Source organism: Aethalodelphis obliquidens, unplaced genomic scaffold (genome assembly GCF_003676395.1).
Source record: "Aethalodelphis obliquidens isolate GAN/ISIS:26980383/991018 unplaced genomic scaffold, ASM367639v1 scaffold22, whole genome shotgun sequence".
Classification (NCBI taxonomy): domain Eukaryota; kingdom Metazoa; phylum Chordata; class Mammalia; order Artiodactyla; family Delphinidae; genus Aethalodelphis; species Aethalodelphis obliquidens.
In genome coordinates, this window is record NW_020837966.1 from 13,550,085 (window position 1) to 13,568,111 (window position 18,027).

The 18,027-nt window shown below is 42.0% G+C and overlaps 1 protein-coding gene across 15 annotated transcripts in view; it reads right to left on the reverse strand.

The window, feature by feature from the left end:
• MAGI1 (membrane associated guanylate kinase, WW and PDZ domain containing 1) overlaps positions 1–18,027 on the reverse strand; it is a 623,112-nt gene that overhangs the window by 185,886 nt on the left and 419,199 nt on the right. The window contains exon 1 of one of the 15 annotated variants that reach the window (XM_027121330.1): positions 581–599. The exons of the other annotated variants lie outside the window; for them this stretch is intronic. The gene's annotated coding sequence lies outside the window, so the exon portion shown is untranslated. Of the gene's footprint in view, positions 1–580; positions 600–18,027 lie in introns of those variants that run through there. 15 annotated transcript variants of the gene reach the window in all.

The following is an 18,027-nucleotide window of genomic DNA, read 5'->3' on the forward strand; positions in this document are numbered from 1 at the left end:
GCCAGTGAAGTGGGGACGGCGGGAACGGCTGGCGGCGGGGGTGGGGCGCACCCGGGGTTTTACCCCACTGGAGGCAAAGTAAAGCATCCTCCAGCGGGCCCCTGCCCTAAGCAGCGCGAGTCTGGAGCAGACCAGCCGCTCTCGTCCCCTTCCACCTGTCCCCACGCCGCAGCCAAGGCTGTCCCCGCAGGCGGGCCTTGCCGCTCAGCTGTGCCGGCGGATACGCTCGCCCAGAAAACATGGCTGAGCGTCCGCGATGAGCGCGCGACGCGCGAGCCTTTTAGGGAGGGATGCGCCCGGCGCCCGGCCTGGCGGCTGGGAGAGGTCGGAGGTGGGGAACTTGAACGCCTGAGCTGGAGGCAAGTGCAGCGCGTTCCAGCCGCTCCCTGGCGCGGCTCCTTCCTGCCTCCTTCCCTCCCTCCCCTTTTCCTTCCTTCCCTTTTCTCCTCCTTTCCGTCTTCCAGGCTTCCCTTCTCCCTCATCCCTGCCCAGTCTCCTTCCTGCCACCCTGATTCCAGCCCCTCCCCTCCTCCTACTGTCACTTGCAAGCCCAAGGACAAAACCCGCCCGCCCTCGTTACCTGCGGGCCCCCAGAGCGGCCCCAAGGTCCGCCTCGGTCACGGCCGGAGCCCAGGAGCGCACTCAGCCGCCTCTTGCCTCATCCCCGCGCATCTGAGCGGCCCCGGCGGCAGCTGCTCCTTTTATGGGGCCCGCAGGCAGAAGCACTGCCAGGGCGTCCCCAGCCCGCTCGCTTGGGCGGCAGCGGCGTCAATGCCAGCTATTCACACTCAGGGGCCGCTGCTGGGTCCCGGGGGAGTAGTGGCCTCCCGCCCGCCCCCATCCACAGGGCCTGGGTGGCGGTAAGGGATAAACAGGGCTTTCTCGGTACCCAGCGTGGGAGGGGAGGTCACGTGGTCTTGGCCCAGGGTAGCCAAGGAAACGTGGGCCCACTAAGTGTTGCAACCTTGGAAATGGATGCAGAGAAGCGGGTCCAACAGGAGAGTCGGGTTTGCTTTAAAATATAGCAGGACTAAAGCAAAGGGGAACCTCCCATCATTATCACCTTCATCATCATTATTTTATTTATAATAACTGTTATTAAATAGCATCTGCCCTTGTACTAATGACTATTATGAGCCAAAAATATTGGTGCAGACCGTTTTGAAAGTACTGTGCTGGTGTTCCAGCCCACCACTGTGACACTTTGGTTAATACAAATCATCTCTTCACTCTTCTGGAAACCTAGATAGGCCCCAATCCTTAGGAAAAAAAAAAGCTAAACACCTTTGCTTAGCATTCAAGGTCCCTTAAAAAAACCCCTATCCTTAAAAGGGCCCTACTCTCCAGCCCCAAAGCTGATCCACCTCACCATCATGCAACCCTTTGTCTTCACTCTGAAAGATGAAAAGGATGAGGCTCAGAAAGGTTAAGTTACAGCCAAAGGTCACCCAGCTAAGTGCTTGGAGCAATGTCTCAGGTCAGTACAAGTTCAGAGTCCCAGATCTTGGTCTCCCCATGCTACTTGCCTTCTGTAAACTTTTAAGGTCAAGAGGCATGCCTTTTGAACTTCGGGAGATACTTCACCTCTTCTATGGCAAGGATAAAACCTGAAAAAGGTGAACTCCCTGGGCCAAGAAAAAAAAAATTCCCGGAGAGCCCCCTTTGAACCTGTCACTTCAGCTCAGCTCTTCCTTTTGATTTATATAGAATTTTAGTTCTAATTTCAGGTGAAGCGTGGCAGTAGTAAGTGGGGCATTCATGGGAAATAATCAATTTGACGACATTGGGGTTAGCCCCCAGCATGTGCACATCACTACCTGGGACAGCAAATCATCTCCCAAGGAGGAAGCCCAAAAGCAATTATTTGAAACACTTTACATAATGTTAAAATGATGTTTGCCCATGAATTATAGAAGCAGAGGACAATAAAATCCACATCCAGGGTCTGAAGCAGGCCTCCCCTCAAAGGTGTGGAAATGCATTAGCCAAAGAGTAACACATCACATTTACTGTTGTGTCTTTTTTTTTTTTTTTTTTGGCAGCCACAGGAGAAGGATTTGACATAAGGGGTTTCCCAGAGCGAAGCTAGCACAGTTTCCCTAGTGGAGCTCATCAGAAGACTAGATAAGCCTGATTGTGACAGGATGCAGTAAAGGAATGTCTAAATTAGTAACTCCAAAAAGGTAGGGAGGGTGGAGCTGGTTGAGATCCTCCTGTTGAATTGAAAGTGATTTTCAGTTTCAAATAATTATATTAGGTCATTCAGTGTGTGGAATGGAATGCCTGGAGTACACAGCGTTCCTGCTGAGAGGGTTCTCAAAGGCTGAGTGGTAGGAGGCAGAAAGCCTGTAATTAGAAGCCCTGAAGCACCCACCTCTTCATGAAGAAGGCTGGAGGACAGCCTGCCCAGGTAATAGGGCCGTGTGTGTGTGTGTGTGTGTGTGTGTGTGTGTGTGTGTGTGTGTGTGTCCTCTGTCCCTATTTCCCAGCATCACCATCTAATTACCATATAATGCCAACGCTTATAAGCTTCCAGGGGGTGGGAAAAGAAGAACTGAAAGCAAAGGGAGGACTTTCCTGGTGACGCAGTGGTTCAGAGTCCGCCTGCCGATGCAGGGCACACGGGTTCGTGCCCCGGACCGGGAAGATCCCACATGCCGCGGAGCGGCTGGGCCCGTGAGCCATGGCCGCTGAGCCTGCGCGTCTGGAGCCTGTGCTCCGCAACGGGAGAGGCCACAGCAGTGAGAGGCCCGCGTACCGCAAGGCGGGGAAACAAAAAAGCCACTTGACAGGACTCTTAAAAAAATGTGATTTAAAGAAAGATATTTGGGGCTTCCCTGGTGGCGCAGTGGTTGAGAGTCCACCTGCCAATGCTAGGGGACACGGGTTCGTGCCCCAGTCCGGGAAGATCCCACATGCCGCGGAGCGGCTGGGCCTGTGAGCCATGGCCGCTGAGCCTGTGCTCCGCAACGGGAGAGGACACAACAGTGAGAGGCCCGCGTACAGCAAAAAAAAAAAAAAAAAGAAAGATATTTGAACCTACATCCAAAAGAAGCTCATCTCACATGGGGGCGGAAGAGTGGCTTAGCCTTTGAAGAAGCCAGCAAAATTCCTATCCGCTCTCAGATTCTGAGCTACATGACTTCTCATTTCATTTGCACTCATGGTGAACCTTCTTAGAAGCCCTCTCAGTGCTGCCGGCAAATGCCACTGGGAACAAGAAAATGAGGACTTGGTGGTGATGTCACCATCCTTTTGTCTATCTCCACTCACATATACGAAAATGGGCTTCTTTTGAGCCAATCTAGCCTTTCTTGGGCCCTGATCCTCTGAATTACTTACTTTAGGAAGGGTCTGTGAAAACTGAAATTTGCAATTGTCTCTAGGGGGCGTAGTTTGGCAAATCCAACTTAATTCTGTAGCCACTGCTGAACCTTCTGCGTAACTCAAGGAGATGCACGTGCTACGCCGTGGTAAGGCTTAGGAGATGAATTTTAGGTTTTGTGTGATATACCAATTTCTGTTTCCTGTTCACAGATGGTAAGTGTAAAATTTCTCAGGGGGAGGAAATTACATCCCATACAACTTGGGGTTTTCGTTCATCTGTCCAGGGCTATAATACATCTCAGGTATGTTTAGTCCCCACCTCAAACAGAAAGAGCTGTTCTTGATACTCAATGGAAAAAGAAACGATGACACTGTATATTTCACTCTATTGTATTATCAACATTCTGTCTCAAACAATAATACTGGTTGGGTTTTTTTTTTTTGAATCCCTCGAAATGGATGGAAAAATTAAGTCTGATCTAATCTCTCTCAGCTCTGCATGGTATAACAATATTAAGTCATACATTTGGAGACTGAGTAACTGGAGGCAATTTCTGCAATCAAATTCAAATGGCCCCCCAGAACTTATTTTCTCTGTGGTAGGTATGCGTCTTGTCCAACATTTCAGTGGTTGCTGTTTATTTGTTTAAGTGCAAACATCACGGCCCTAACCTCAAACAAAAGTAATTCAGTTTCGCTTTGCACTCTTTTGTCTTAAAATATGATATCCTTTCATTTTTATTTATTCAACACATATTTTTTGAGCACTTACTATGTGTTGCATTGTTGTGAGCATTGGAGATGCAACGGTGAACAGACAAAAAGCCCTGCCTTCGTGTGACTGTATTCCTGTACCAGACTAGACTCCTAACATCAATACTGCAAATGTTTGCAGAGCTGACCCACAATTAATAACCCTAATCATGGCATAATAAAATAACAGGAGATTCTAATTACTGAGTAAGCCTAGAAAGCTTTTCCTCGGTTTTAGGATATGCTATGTATTTTTTCTATTGACTTTCTAACTGGTTTTTAATATGAGTAAGGCTACGAAGTGACAGGGATGATCACTGTTTAGACTTTAACTTTTGGAGCCTACCTGTCATGGGCGGATATCCCCAGTCTACACTTGGCTTTGTGACCTTGAGCAAGGTACTCAGTTCTGCTAATTCTCAGTTTCCCCATTTGTATTTTTTAATGGGGACAATAAGAATACGTCCCTCGAGGTAATGTTGTGAACTTAAATGAGATAATATAGGCAAGTCATTTGGCCTTAATCAGTGTTTCTCAACCTGTATTTTAACTCCATTATTGATCCCACCGGTAAGCTTTTTTAGATTTCTTTTCCCCTAATCAAACCCCCTTTCCAATGAAATTTTAATACCACAGATATCCTGCATGACTGTTTAGGTACTGTAGGCATATCTGTACTTACACATAAAAAGAATGAGTTTTTTTCACTCCCCAAAGAACCAGTGTTTTTCCCCCTTAGGGGTGATAACGCTCCCCACCGAGAAGGCCTGGCCTAGAGTCTGGCACAGAGCTTGCTAAATCTTAGCCAATATAATAGTCATAATAAAAAAGTAAATAAAATAAATATAAAACCCTATGTCCCCAGATTAGAGAAGGGCACAAACTCTGATAAAAAGATAATAAGAAGCCCATTGGCCCTGATACCCAGGAAGCCAAAGCCCAAATCCGACAGCACTGCAGGCAGAACCTGGAGGCTGGAGTTGAGCCTGAATCAAGAAGATCTTACTGCTGATGAGAAGGCAAGATGCAGAGCAGCAGGGCAGCTGGACAAGGAGTGATTACAACTCTTAACTAGTCAGCTCAGGCTACCCTACCCATCCCCTACACATGCAGACAAGAACCAAGACAACACCAAAGTGCTCCAGGATACACGTTTGCACAGAGGTTTTGCCTTCCTGAAAACTCCTTTTTCTACATTTGTGTCCATCCAAGTCTCATTCCTCCAAGACCACCCAAAGCCCCACTTCCTTCATCATGTCTTTTCCGGTACAAAGTCTTTTCCAGCTCTCAGTCATCACACAAATCTAAGTTGAAGGACATTCTAGAGAATAAATGATCACAACTTTTTTTCAAAAGTGTCAAAGTCATGAAAGACCAGGCATAGCTGAGGAACTGCCCCAGATTGGAGGGGACATGACAACTAAATACAATGTGGGATCCTAGATTGGATCCTGAAACAGAAAACAAGACTTTAGTGGAAAAAAAATAGTGAAATCCAAATAGTCCTTAGTTAGTAGTACTGTGCCAATGTTAATTTCCTGGTTTTGATCATTGTACACAGTTATGTATGATGTTAACATTAGGTGAAGCTGGTTAGAGAATATATGGGAACACTTCATACTATTTCTGCAACTTTTCTCCAAGTCTAAATGATTTCAAAATAATCAGTTTAAAAAAGAGGGGGATTTCTTCATTCATTCTTGAAACAAATGTGTCCAGAAGCTTGGGATTCAGCAATGAACCAAACAAGACAAAAATTCCTAATATCATGGATATTACTATATTTTAGGGATTTCATTCTTCCTGAGAATAGCTATGGGGCAATATCTATGGGCCTAATCTTGTCTACTATTGCCATTTCTGTGCTCTTGTCATGTCCCCATGGCAGAAGTGTAAGTTGCACATGGGCAGGTATGGCTCTTATCCTCTGCCTTTCCCCAGGGGAGTGGACGGGGGAGGAGGGCTCTTAAGCCCATTGCATGGCATGTAACACAAGCCTAGAACTGTGCTTGATACAGACTAGATCTTTGATAGGCGAGAGGAGGTGCCATTTTTTAAAATATGAAAGCTTTTGACACAGAGCCTGGCACAAAGTAGGTGTTCAATTAACATATTGCTTGCCTAGAATTTAAGAATGGTCATCTGTTGGTCTCCTCAGACTTAAATGGTATGATTTTATGACATGTCATACTTAATTCTTTGACAAGTAAGAGTGTATGTGTGTTAGAGAAATTGTGTGACACAGCGTTAGTGAATTCGTTTTGGAGATGGTGGGAAAGAGGAACAGAGACCTGAACTAATACACCCTAATGGACCCTAACACTTCAAAAAATAAATTAACCTGGGATTTAAAAGATTTCAACCACATGCTTTAAAAGACAGGGATGATAATCAAAAGAGAAACGCAGGGCTTCCCTGGTGGCGCAGTGGCTGAGCGTCCGCCTGCCGATGCAGGGGACACGGGTTCGTGCCCCAGTCTGGGAAGATCCCACATGCCGCGGAGCGGCTGGGCCCGTGAGCCATGGCCGCTGAGCCTGCGCATCCGGAGTCTGTGCTCCACAACAGGAGAGGCCACAACAGTGAGAGGCCCACGTACCACAAAAAAAAAAAAAAAGAAAAAGAGAAACGCAAAGAATTCCCTGACATACTTACCAGATTTCAGCTACTTACACATAAATTAAAACAAAAACAAAAACCGAAACCTGTCAGATGGTTCTAAAAATGCAGTGTGCTTTTTGTGAATCAGAACGGAATTACATGGAATTAAAGACCTCCCTGCTCGTCCTGTACCTGAACGACCTGACACGTTTAATCACTGCATGTAATGATGTCTGTAAGTTCAGGTTCATGTCCGTCATGTAGTCCATACAGCTAGTCCTTTTCCAGGGTTCACTCTATTAGTGAATATCACCTCCATCCACCCCATTCTAGAATCTAGAACCTCAGCAACCATCCTGGATAACCCCTGCAGGTGCCTCTCTAGTTTCTGAAAAATTTTCCTCCTAAATATATTTCATGTTCATCCACTACTGTCTCTGCTGCTAATGTTCTCATCCACCATGATCTTTAGCCTGAACAATTATTATATCTTCCAAACTGGCTTCCCTACCTATAATCTATCCTGCTTATAGTGGCAGAGAGATCCTTAAGAAAAAATATATATATATATTTTTTTTTTTTTTGAGTAAATCTCATTATGTCATTCACCAGCTTAAGTCTCCACAGAACAAAATCCTTAATTTGACCTAAAAGGACATGTTTGGTCTTGTCTCCGCCAACCTCATCAACATTATCTCTCAGCACATGATTCCTGGCTCTTTCTGCTCTTTCCTCACTAGCCTTCATTTCAAAACATACCAAGCTGTGACCACCTGGGAAAGGCTCTCCACCAAATCACCCCCATTCCACCTACTCAACCTTTGTGTCTTACTTGAACAGCACCTACTCATAAAAGACCTTCAACAATACCCCAGACTCAGTGAGTTGGTGACCTCAAAGATAGCCTTTAATGACGCCTGTTTCTTGGTATTCAGACTCTTGTGTATTCTCCACTCACAGGGTACCACAGTTGTCAGTGGTACCAATAGTATGTTGTCAGTGGTACCAATAGTATGTAGGAAAAGTGATGGTTTGTCACCTCCAAGTTTAGGTTATAAGGCACTACCACATCCATCTTGGTCATATGTGTACACACTCTGTCTCCTCTTGGACTGTTTGCTCTAGGGGAAGGCAGCTGTCATGCTGTAAGCATCTGAGAACTGAAGCCTCCTGACAAGGGCCACACAAATGATCTTCAAAGTACATTCTTCAGCCCCAGTCAAGCTTTCAGATGACTGTAGACCCAGCCAACAGCTTGACTGCATCCTTGTGAGAATCCTTGAAGTACGGCCACCCTGCTACACCACTCCTGGATTTCGGACCCTCAAATATTTGTTGTTTTAAATTGCTAAGTTTTAGGCTAATTTGGGGAGGGGGTAATTTCTTACACAGCAACAGATAATGAATACAGTTGGTTAGACAACACTGTCATACCCTCTCACAGAACTTTATTCCTCTCCTTCCTCGTGCATATCCCACTGAGTAACTAAGTATTTATAGAAGTAAATTGATCAGTGTTAGTCTCCTCACTAGTTTTGTCTTTCCAGCTCACTATGGTATTTCCAGAACTTTGCACTAGGCATGAAGTGGACCCTCAAAAACATTAGGTGATTCAGTTTTCAGAGTCTAATACCTGGAAGGTTTTTTTCCAAGAATATAACCACCTTGTTAAATTTGCTTTTAGTAGGGAGTCACCATACATAATATGAGCCCTAAATGTAGTCAATAATTAATATGAGAGATCCATGTAAACAAGTGCCCCAAACACAGCCTCATCCACCATTAATGTCACTCTGCAGCATGCCTTCAAAAGGGAACACATGTTGTTAGATGCAACAGTCTAATAACAATAAAATAGCAACTGATCCAGGTCTGGCCAGATTGCACTCTCCCTCCTGTCACTGTCTTGCAGATCTATGGAAGTCTAGGGCACTAATAGGCTTTCTCACCCTTGAAGGTTAACTGTTACCATTCTCCATGTTAAGTACAATGTATTCCTAAGAACTAGAGGTAAATGCTATCAACACCAAACCAAGGGACTAAGTGCCCTGATTTGTTTCTATTTTTAATTGGTTGATTTTCATTAGACCACAGATAACAACCACTTTGTTGGTCTCCCCTTGGTAACATTAAGACTGTTGGTCATAAGTGGAATCATCTTCAAAGTAAAATACAGCCAGTACTGCCCCACAGAGATTTGACAGGCTATCAACACACAATGTTAACTGAAAGCTGGTGGGAGATTCTACTTTCTCCTAGGGTTGTCCAGCGTTGCTTGAATACACATTTTCAACAGGGGTGCTTGCTTCAAAAAAGATTTTGGACCCCAGCCTGATACAGTCAGAATTCCCAGGAAAGAGCCTAGGAATCTGCATTTTTAACAAGTAACTCAAGAAATGGACTCTACTGCCAGGCATAAAACCTTACTTCCACTATAACAGGCTGTGATTTCACAAATGCACATATTTGCTCTAATACAAATGACAGAAAACTAAGGAGAACAATAGACCTTCTAACTTTAGGAACTTCATTCTCAAGGATGACTACTTTGCTAGATTAGGCTTCTCACAAAGGAACCGAAAGGATCAAATTATACACACACTGCACAACAGACAGCTCAATTCCTTTACATAATAGGTGGGGATTTAAAAAAAAAGGCATAGAACAATGAAAATAACAATACTCTTCTTGGAGTTCACTTTCCTTAGTGAACTCACAAATAAGAAACCGACTTTAATGTTGCCTAAGACTATCTCCTTCAGCAGGTGAGCATTTGGGGGAAATTATCAGAAGGTATTTTTATGTCACTTATCATTATAAAAAGCAAAGCCACCAAGAAAACCCATCTTGTACAATGTCACAGTGAAGACGTATGCCCACGCGGCAAGGTTTGCTGCTATGGTGCCCACTAAAGACAAGAAGAGCCAAGTAGAAATCTCCAAACACTTAGGAAATCTGGGCTGAAGACTGCTTGGTGAAGACTCCACGTGGGGAATGCTCAAGTCATAGATTTGAGCATCAAAGAAGGTGATCCGTGGAGATAAATTTTTGCATCAGTACAGAGGAAGCCCACTTTTTGAAAATGTTCCAGGCAAAACATCCTTTCTTCAGTAAGTCTTACTGAGACAACACAACCAGTATGACAGATATATAGAGAAAGATAAAAACAAGCTGCTTGATCTATGGGATGCAGCAAAAGCAGTTCTTAGAGGGAAGTTCATAGCAATACAAGGCCTTCCTCAAAAAACAAGAAAAATCCCAAATAAACAACCTAACCCACCATCTAAAAGAATGAGAAAAAGAAGAACAAATAAAACCTAAAGTCAGTGGAAGGAAGGAAAAAATTAAGATCGGAGAGGACATAAATAAAAACAAGCTGTTTAAGGCACTTGTGTGTCAAACCTGGTGCTTTCCCTATTTCCGTAATAGGCTTTATACCTGACGGTTTTATTGAGACTTTGTACTTTCAGGTAGAAAAAGCTTTCATAGATATTCAAACACCACTAAGAAAACTCAGAACATATAACAATGATTTTTTTTTTCTATCAATAACTCTTTCCTATTTGGTAGAGCTTTGAGTTATATAAAAAGAAGAGATCATTTTATTAAAGTATACTGAGAGCTTGTTTTCCCCCTCCATACTTGTATTCACTCCCTTATCCTTAGATCCAGGGCCCAAGTTAGAATATCTATGGCTGGGGCAAAGGAAAAGTAAGGACTCTAGCCAGATTACAGTGGAGGATACTAGCAAAGGGTAAACTAAGAAGAATTCCAAAGAGTTCTACTCACATATTTTTACAAAGCAAAAAACCACCACACAGAAAAATCCAGACTCAAGTAGCAAAATTCAAGGACCTGCTTAGCTTGTGGTCAAACAACCCTGAGCTCTTCAGGAAAGAGCTCTGAGGTCAGGGTCCATGAGCCCCCTGAAATCACAGAAAAACTTTGAGATTATGCCCTCATGAGCACTGTTTTTTGGAAAGGGTTGATGGATTTCATCCTATTATAAAAAACATCTGACTCCTCCTCATCCACCCAGATTAAGAATTAAGTTCTGGTTTCTTCTAGAAGAGACCCAGAATCTTAGGATGTTCAAGCTGACAGAGGCTTTAGGCACAATTTATGGCCACTCTTATTTTACACATGAGGAAACTGAGACACACAGATGTGATGTTTACTACCTTCACTTGAAGAAAAAATATGAGTTTCTCACTTTTTAAAATAAGCCACTGCTTTATAAAACTTTATTAATACACTTAGACTCAGCTGAACCACAGCTGGGCAGATATGCCCACCTCAACTATAATAAGCAGTTCACATGTATATAACATATTTTCTAGAAAATAAAATCATAAAACATACCGTGTTTCACCAAGTCTAAGATAACAATTGTAATTTATGAAGCAATGAGGAAGAAAAAATACTGCCAATTAAATAACATGGTAGAACTCATTTCCATTTCTAAAACGATAAATACTATGCATCTTAGATTTGATGAAATACGATAATGCAAAAAAGTAATGCCTTGATTTATATGGCTCTTGGAAGAACAGAATGTGGTGAACTTCCTTTTGTAATAATTAAAATGCAAGAGAAAGCCTGTGGAACATGACATACATTAAAAGTGCTCTTTCCAACATGGTTGAGACCAGTTCATACTGAATTAATCACAAGAGAAGAAATCATACAAAATTATTCATATATACTTCAAGTATCTTATTTTAACACATAGGGCGTTCATTCTTTCATCCATCTTTTAAAGTAGACTGAGAACTTTTTTTGGACCTATGTTACCAGTTTAGGATTCTACAGGCTCTTTCTCGATATAAACACTTATAATTTAGAGTCTACGATTTCCAATTTGGGTTCAATTGAAATGGAGTGATAATGTAAAGACACTTGCAAGGCAACGTGAGTATTTTAGATTTTTTTATGACTCCTCTTTATATTTTGCAGTCCCTCCTACACATAATTTAACAACCTGCCCACAACCAGCACAAACTAACCAGGCGTGCAAGTGAGACACCTAGGAAATGGTTGTGTCAGCAACCTAGGCTGCCATCCACTGAGATGAACCTGGGCCACAGCCACCCAGCTAAGCCACTCCCAGTTTCCTCTTCTACAGAAACTGTATAAAGTCATGCATTGTTTTAGCCACTAAGTTTGGGGATAGTTTGTCACATAGAAGTGATAACGAATGCAGCAGCCTTCTAGGCTGAGGGCACCTTTCAGAATGAAGAGCAAGTTGGTTAATGGGACTTCCCTGGTGGTCCAGCGGTTAAGACTCCACGCTCCCAATGCAGGGGGCCCGGGTTCGATCCCTGGTCAGGAAACTAGATCTCGCACGCCACAACTAAGATCCTGCACGTGGCAACGAAGATCCCACGTGCCGCAACCAAGACCCGATGCAGCCAAATAAGTAAATAAATAAATGTAAATAAATAAATGTTAAAAAAAGAGCTAGCTGGCTAAGTGAAGCTTCCTTAAGAGAGGTTCTCTGAATTTCTGTACTACTGGAGGCTACCAAATATCCCTTTATATGCAAGGCTCTTGTCTCCTTTCCTAATTCCCCAGTTAAGGCACGGAACCAAAGATGAGTAATAATTAAGAGAAGGCGACAGTGGCAGCAGTAAGCAACAGGGTTGGGTTAAAGATGAGTGAGCCCTGTACACAAATGGAAGTTGGGAAGAAAAGAGGATCCAGGAAAACCCAACCCACTGAATTGTACTTCCAAAGGTTTACATGGGGAAGTGATCAGCCCTTGGAATAGTCAGGCTTGAAAAACTGGGTTTCTAAAGCCCACCTACAAATCTGTTTCATAACAAAACAAAATCAGGTGCAGAGAAACAAGAAAAAAGGGATCTGGAAAATACCAACATTTCAGAATAGCCGATCCAGTCCATCTTTGTATGCAAAGAAGATCAATTAGCAGAAACTACTGACGTTTTATTCAAATCCTGATGGTCAAGGCTTAGCTAAATAAATCCGTTACATGAAATACAAAAGAGGCTAACATATGAGCATGTGTTAGGTGAAGCAGGCTCTTAAGACCTCAAAATTCAGAGAAGAGCAAGAGTGGGTTTTGACTGGCAAAAATAGAAATAGATACCATGGTTCTCACGTGTCCTGAATATACTTTATTTTTTCTCATTACCCTATAAAGGAGATATTGTCATCACAATTTTACAGATAAGGAAACAGGCCATGGAGATTAAGAATTTACCCCAAATCACAGAGTCAGTCTGACTTTGATACACCCATTTTCCCAGCTCTACACTAAGAAGGGGAGGTTGATGCCCAGATGCTTCTCTCCTGGTCTTTTTCCCATTGGCACTGGTCAGAGCAGGGGCATTCTAGCTGCTCACTCTCTGGGATGGTGGTGGATGCCCTCTAACTAGTGCCAACTTCATCAGGTATGAGGAGGGTAGAGAGGTTGCAGGAAGAACTGAAGAGGAAAATCAGAGCTGAACTCCGGCTCAAAAGTAGGAGCCTAATTTTAGTAAAATCACAGATAATTCACCCTGTAGTTCCTCGGCCTCCAGGACTGAAATCACTATGACACCACAGAAGACAGAATCAAGACTGAACTCACAACTCCACCCCACCTCTTGTAAGCTGTGTGATCTTGCGTGAGTCAGGTCAGACCAACATCACCGGGTTACATAAAGATTACATGAGAATGTCTACAAACTAGTTGCCGACAGCAAGCACCCATTACACAACCGGTACTGATCTCTAATATTATCGGTGCTAAAGAGCATGAAGTTTAGTAACCATTCCAACCTGGGTTCGAACCCAGACAGAGCCACTGATTAGCTACGAAGGTACTCCACTTTTCTAAGACTCAATATTCTCATCACTAAAATGGGTTTGACAATCATGTGAACTCACTGGGTTGTTATGAGGAGTTGCTATGAATTCAGTGCAAATATTGCTAATAACTAATGGTTACTGAATGCATACTTATATCAGACCAAGCCTTTATATTTGTAGTCATTCTCACGATGATAAGGCTTCTTCGCCCTTGTCTTCTCACCGTCTAAGGTAGGTACTACTCTGTGGCACTGGGAAAGTACTTCATAGATGCAGCTTCCAGCAAAAGCTCATATGATAAAGAAGCACTCCAGCAATGAGAGGCTGGGCTCCAGGGAAACGAGACACAGGTCACCACTGGCCAAATGGACCACCCGAGCTCCTGCATTTACCGTTTTCCATTCCTTCCCTCCTATTAAAGCAGCCCTCCTTACTAGGTCATTAAAAACTAATCGGAATGGAGTGTAGGGCTGGCAGGCGACCTCATGAATCCTGGACCAGTGCCCCTGCCTTAGACAAGGCTACAAAAACAGATAACAAATCTCTTAAGGAAAAAAAAAGGCAGAACAAACCTATTTTAAAGATTCTTTCCTTCCTTTTACAATCACAATGTGCTTAACAAGTGCCCCGATTTTGATATTTCCACTGCCATCTTCTGCCCCTGCTTTTGGCCTCCTTCCACATCTAATTCTGATTTTTCTTGTTCACTGAATAGATCCAGCCAAGGAAAAGAGATAATTAGATGCCGTAAGAATGAATGAAATTTATTTTTAAAAATCCCTTATAAATAACCTCCTGCAGAAATCTTGAAATAACTATGGACAAGAGTTGTCATCCAATTTACAATACTAACAACAAGAAGACCAAAAAAAAAAAAAAAAAAAAAAAAAATAGTGGGCCATGTAACAGCTATTCCCAAATCCCCCAGGAAATTAATACGCACAGCCTCATCTCACGTTCAATAGCAAACTCAACATTTATTTGCTTAACATTTTGATGGCTTAACAGTATTCTAACCTGCAGCCAGGGTCTTTAGCAGAGAGACTATTTGTCAAAACTGCTCTTAAATGGCATCACCAATGTTTTAATGTTATTAAATTCCTATGAGAGAATAAGTTTACCGGCCTCTCACTGCCAACCAACTCATCCACAGCAGCAACACAATATGCTTCCAAAGGTTTCAGACCAAGTGGGATAACAACTTAAAATAGAGATGGGCCAGCAGGCTACATATTCAGACTACAGGTTCCCCAGAGAAGAAAAAGCAGCAGATCTTCAGTCAAGGCCAGCTGAACTGCGAGGATACTACGGACACTCAGTTCTGCCCAAACCTAGATACTCACCAACAGGCACCAATACGAGCCCATAGGCACATGGGCATACATACATGCATACACATGCCCCCGTGGACGCACAAGCAATTCATGAAAGGGTTAAACACAGCTCTAGTGACGAATGAGCAAGAGAAAGAAAAATATGCATGATTTAAGATACCTTTTCCCTTTATTTCTCATTATCAAATGCTGTGGTCTGTATCAGATGCAGGCTAACTCTAAGAGAAAATATTCTTATCAATGGCCTATCATATTCCTTGCTGTGAGTCCACAATCTGTTGCCAAACCTAGCATGTCAGTCAGTACTAATTAGAATACATGTAGGCACATTCACGGACAACAAATATATCACAAGACTTTAGGAGGAGTTAAAAAAAAACCAAAAAACATGCAGTGGCCATCTGCATTCATGATTGTTAAGTCAAAGTGTTTCGGTTGATTTAGTATCTCAGATCCTTACCTTCTTTGGCTAGACAATGCGGTTCAGTTTGGGTAAAACTACTCTCATTAAGAAATATTTATGCAGCAACCTACATGTCCATAAGTGGGCCATGTAGCAGCTAAGGGAAAATTCATCATGCAACGGATACAGAGGGAGCCCTTACCAGTTACGTGGCAGGTACAGGAAGTGGAAGAGAAAAATGGCACAACATTCCAAGTAGGAAAAAAGGATAAAAAACAATTCTGGTTAACATGGGTACACATGTTACATATCTACATACTTCACCTATATACTCACAGGAAAAAAAAAAAAATAGGAAGGAAATCAACATGAGAACATTAACAGTGACCAAGTAGTGGGACTTGGGTGATTTTTATTCCCCCCTTTTGCTTATCTGTGTTTTCTTTACACAATTAACACAAATGATCTGTGATGGTTACATGAACTGCAAATGGTAGCAAAGGCAGAAGTACACACTTCATACTCATAACCTGGGGACATTGCTTTTCAGAGTTTCTTAAGGCTTTGGCTAACATGACATGTTAACACAAAGGTCAGTTTTCCCAAATCAGTGTTACTGTGGTTTTGTTTGTTTGTTTCCTTTGGAATGTGTAGCATATGCTTGTGCTCAAGAGTTTAGGTATTTAGCAAAAAGCAATCCAAGGTACAATATAGTTTTAATTAGCAGTACTTCTCTAAAAGCAGGCAAAACTGACAGGGCCTCTGCGGTGTCAGGAGAGGCCCAGGAGACTTTCGATTTTTGAGGTCTTTGCTACAAAACATCCAGAAACATTTATAAAAATTGTGATTTATTTTTAGATATATTAGTTAAAATCCTGTGAATATATCTATGTGGCTCTATGTCAACCTTCATTTGGAGATAACGTCAGAAGTCTAAATTTGGGGCCATTCTTCCTCCCTCTGTAACTATTCTGACCATGTGAAGGATGAAAAGGAATGCCCTACCCCCACCCCCAGATCGAACACATTGAAATATTTATAAATGAAGTTATTCGATGTCCAGGATTTGCTCCAAAATAATCCAGTGTCTGGGACTTCCCTGGTAGTCCAGTGGTTAAGACTTCACTTTACAGTGCAGGGGTAGTAGGTTCAATCCCTGGTCGGGGAGCCAAGATCCCACATGCCTCGCAGCCAAAACACCAAAAAACATAAAACAGAAGCAATATTGTAACAAATTCAACAAAGACTTTAAAAATGGTCCACATCAAAGAATCTTAAAAAATAATAATAATAACCCAGTGTCAGGGGGATATGGATGTACAGATGAAGCAAGATTGGCCAAGAGTTGATGATTGTTAAGCAAGGTGACGGGTATATCTAGATTCATTACAACATTCTTTCTACTTTTACAGGGGGAAAAAATCAAGTTAAAAATAGAAAACAGAATGAGCAATGGATAGAGACAAAACAACTATTTTTTTTCCCACTACACCACTCGACTTCTAGCTGTCAAGTTGTTTTGGGTCTCTTTTAAACTTAATGGTTCAAAAGAACTACTAAAAAAGGAAGCAACCCAAAGTGTCAACTACTAAATAACAAATTCAGTTTTGCCACTGTATCTGTAGAAAAATGGGTTTAAATGTTTTTTAAAATCAGATGCATTTACTAATTTTGTTACCTTAAAGATGGCAGACAGAAAGGTCATCTCTTTTTCCAGAAACCTAAAAACCAGTTTGCGTTTTATTGTTTTTCATTAAAATTTTAAGCATGAAATATGTTCTGGCAAATGAAAATCCCAAATTTGGGGATTAATCGCTAGGAAAATTCCATTTTAAAAATCGCAGTGGTTGAAACTAAGGGGCATTTTTCCCCCCATCACTCAATTGTATGCGACTTATTTCGTATAACTTCCTATCAAGGCGATACAAATATATAATAGGAATTGTTCCTCATACTTTGGAAAACATAGAAGAAAATAAGTGTTCTTTAAATGGTTTTAAACATCATGAATACATATAATGAAGGCCTATCACTCAAAGAAAATTGTATAGTGTTATTCGTAAAAGTATCCAGATGATCTTCAAAGGAATCCTTAGATGAAATTTTCAGAACACTTTATTAAACAGACCTTTCTACTTCAGAAACTTATTAAATGTATCCTTCAAAAGTACGTAATGGGACTTCCCTGGTGGTCCAGTGGTTAAGACTCCTTGCTTCCGATACAGGGGCCACGGGTTCGATCCCTGGTCAGGGAAGTTCCGCTTGCCATGCAGTGTGGCCAAAAATAAATTGAAAAAAAAAAAGTACGTAATGACTAACAGGATATACCACGAGATTAGCAAGAAAAAAACATAAACAACCAGCTTCTTTCGGTAATTCTTACAGTTCTTTATTACAGATCATAGGTCAAAGAATACAGCAAAGTGTATCTGGATTTCAGAAGCCATTTGGTAGGGTTTTCCTGTGACATCCTTGATAAGGGTGGAGCCAAGAATAACTGGACAGAGAGTATTCATTGATGGCTCAAATTTTTTTTGTTTGTTTTTTAAAACTTTATTTCAACATAACCATGCTTACAGAAATATACACATAGGGGTTAATAGAATGCAATTTATCTTATCCTACACAATTTGGATCCAAAACCTGGTACATGGTTTGCTTCAAAAAAAAAAGAAGATTTGCAATCTGGTTTATTTTTCATCTATTACAAATGTATATATTAAAGATCCTCCAGATTGATGCATCAATTTTGAGAGATGTCAACAATCTCCACATTTAACTCCAACCCATTCAGAGATG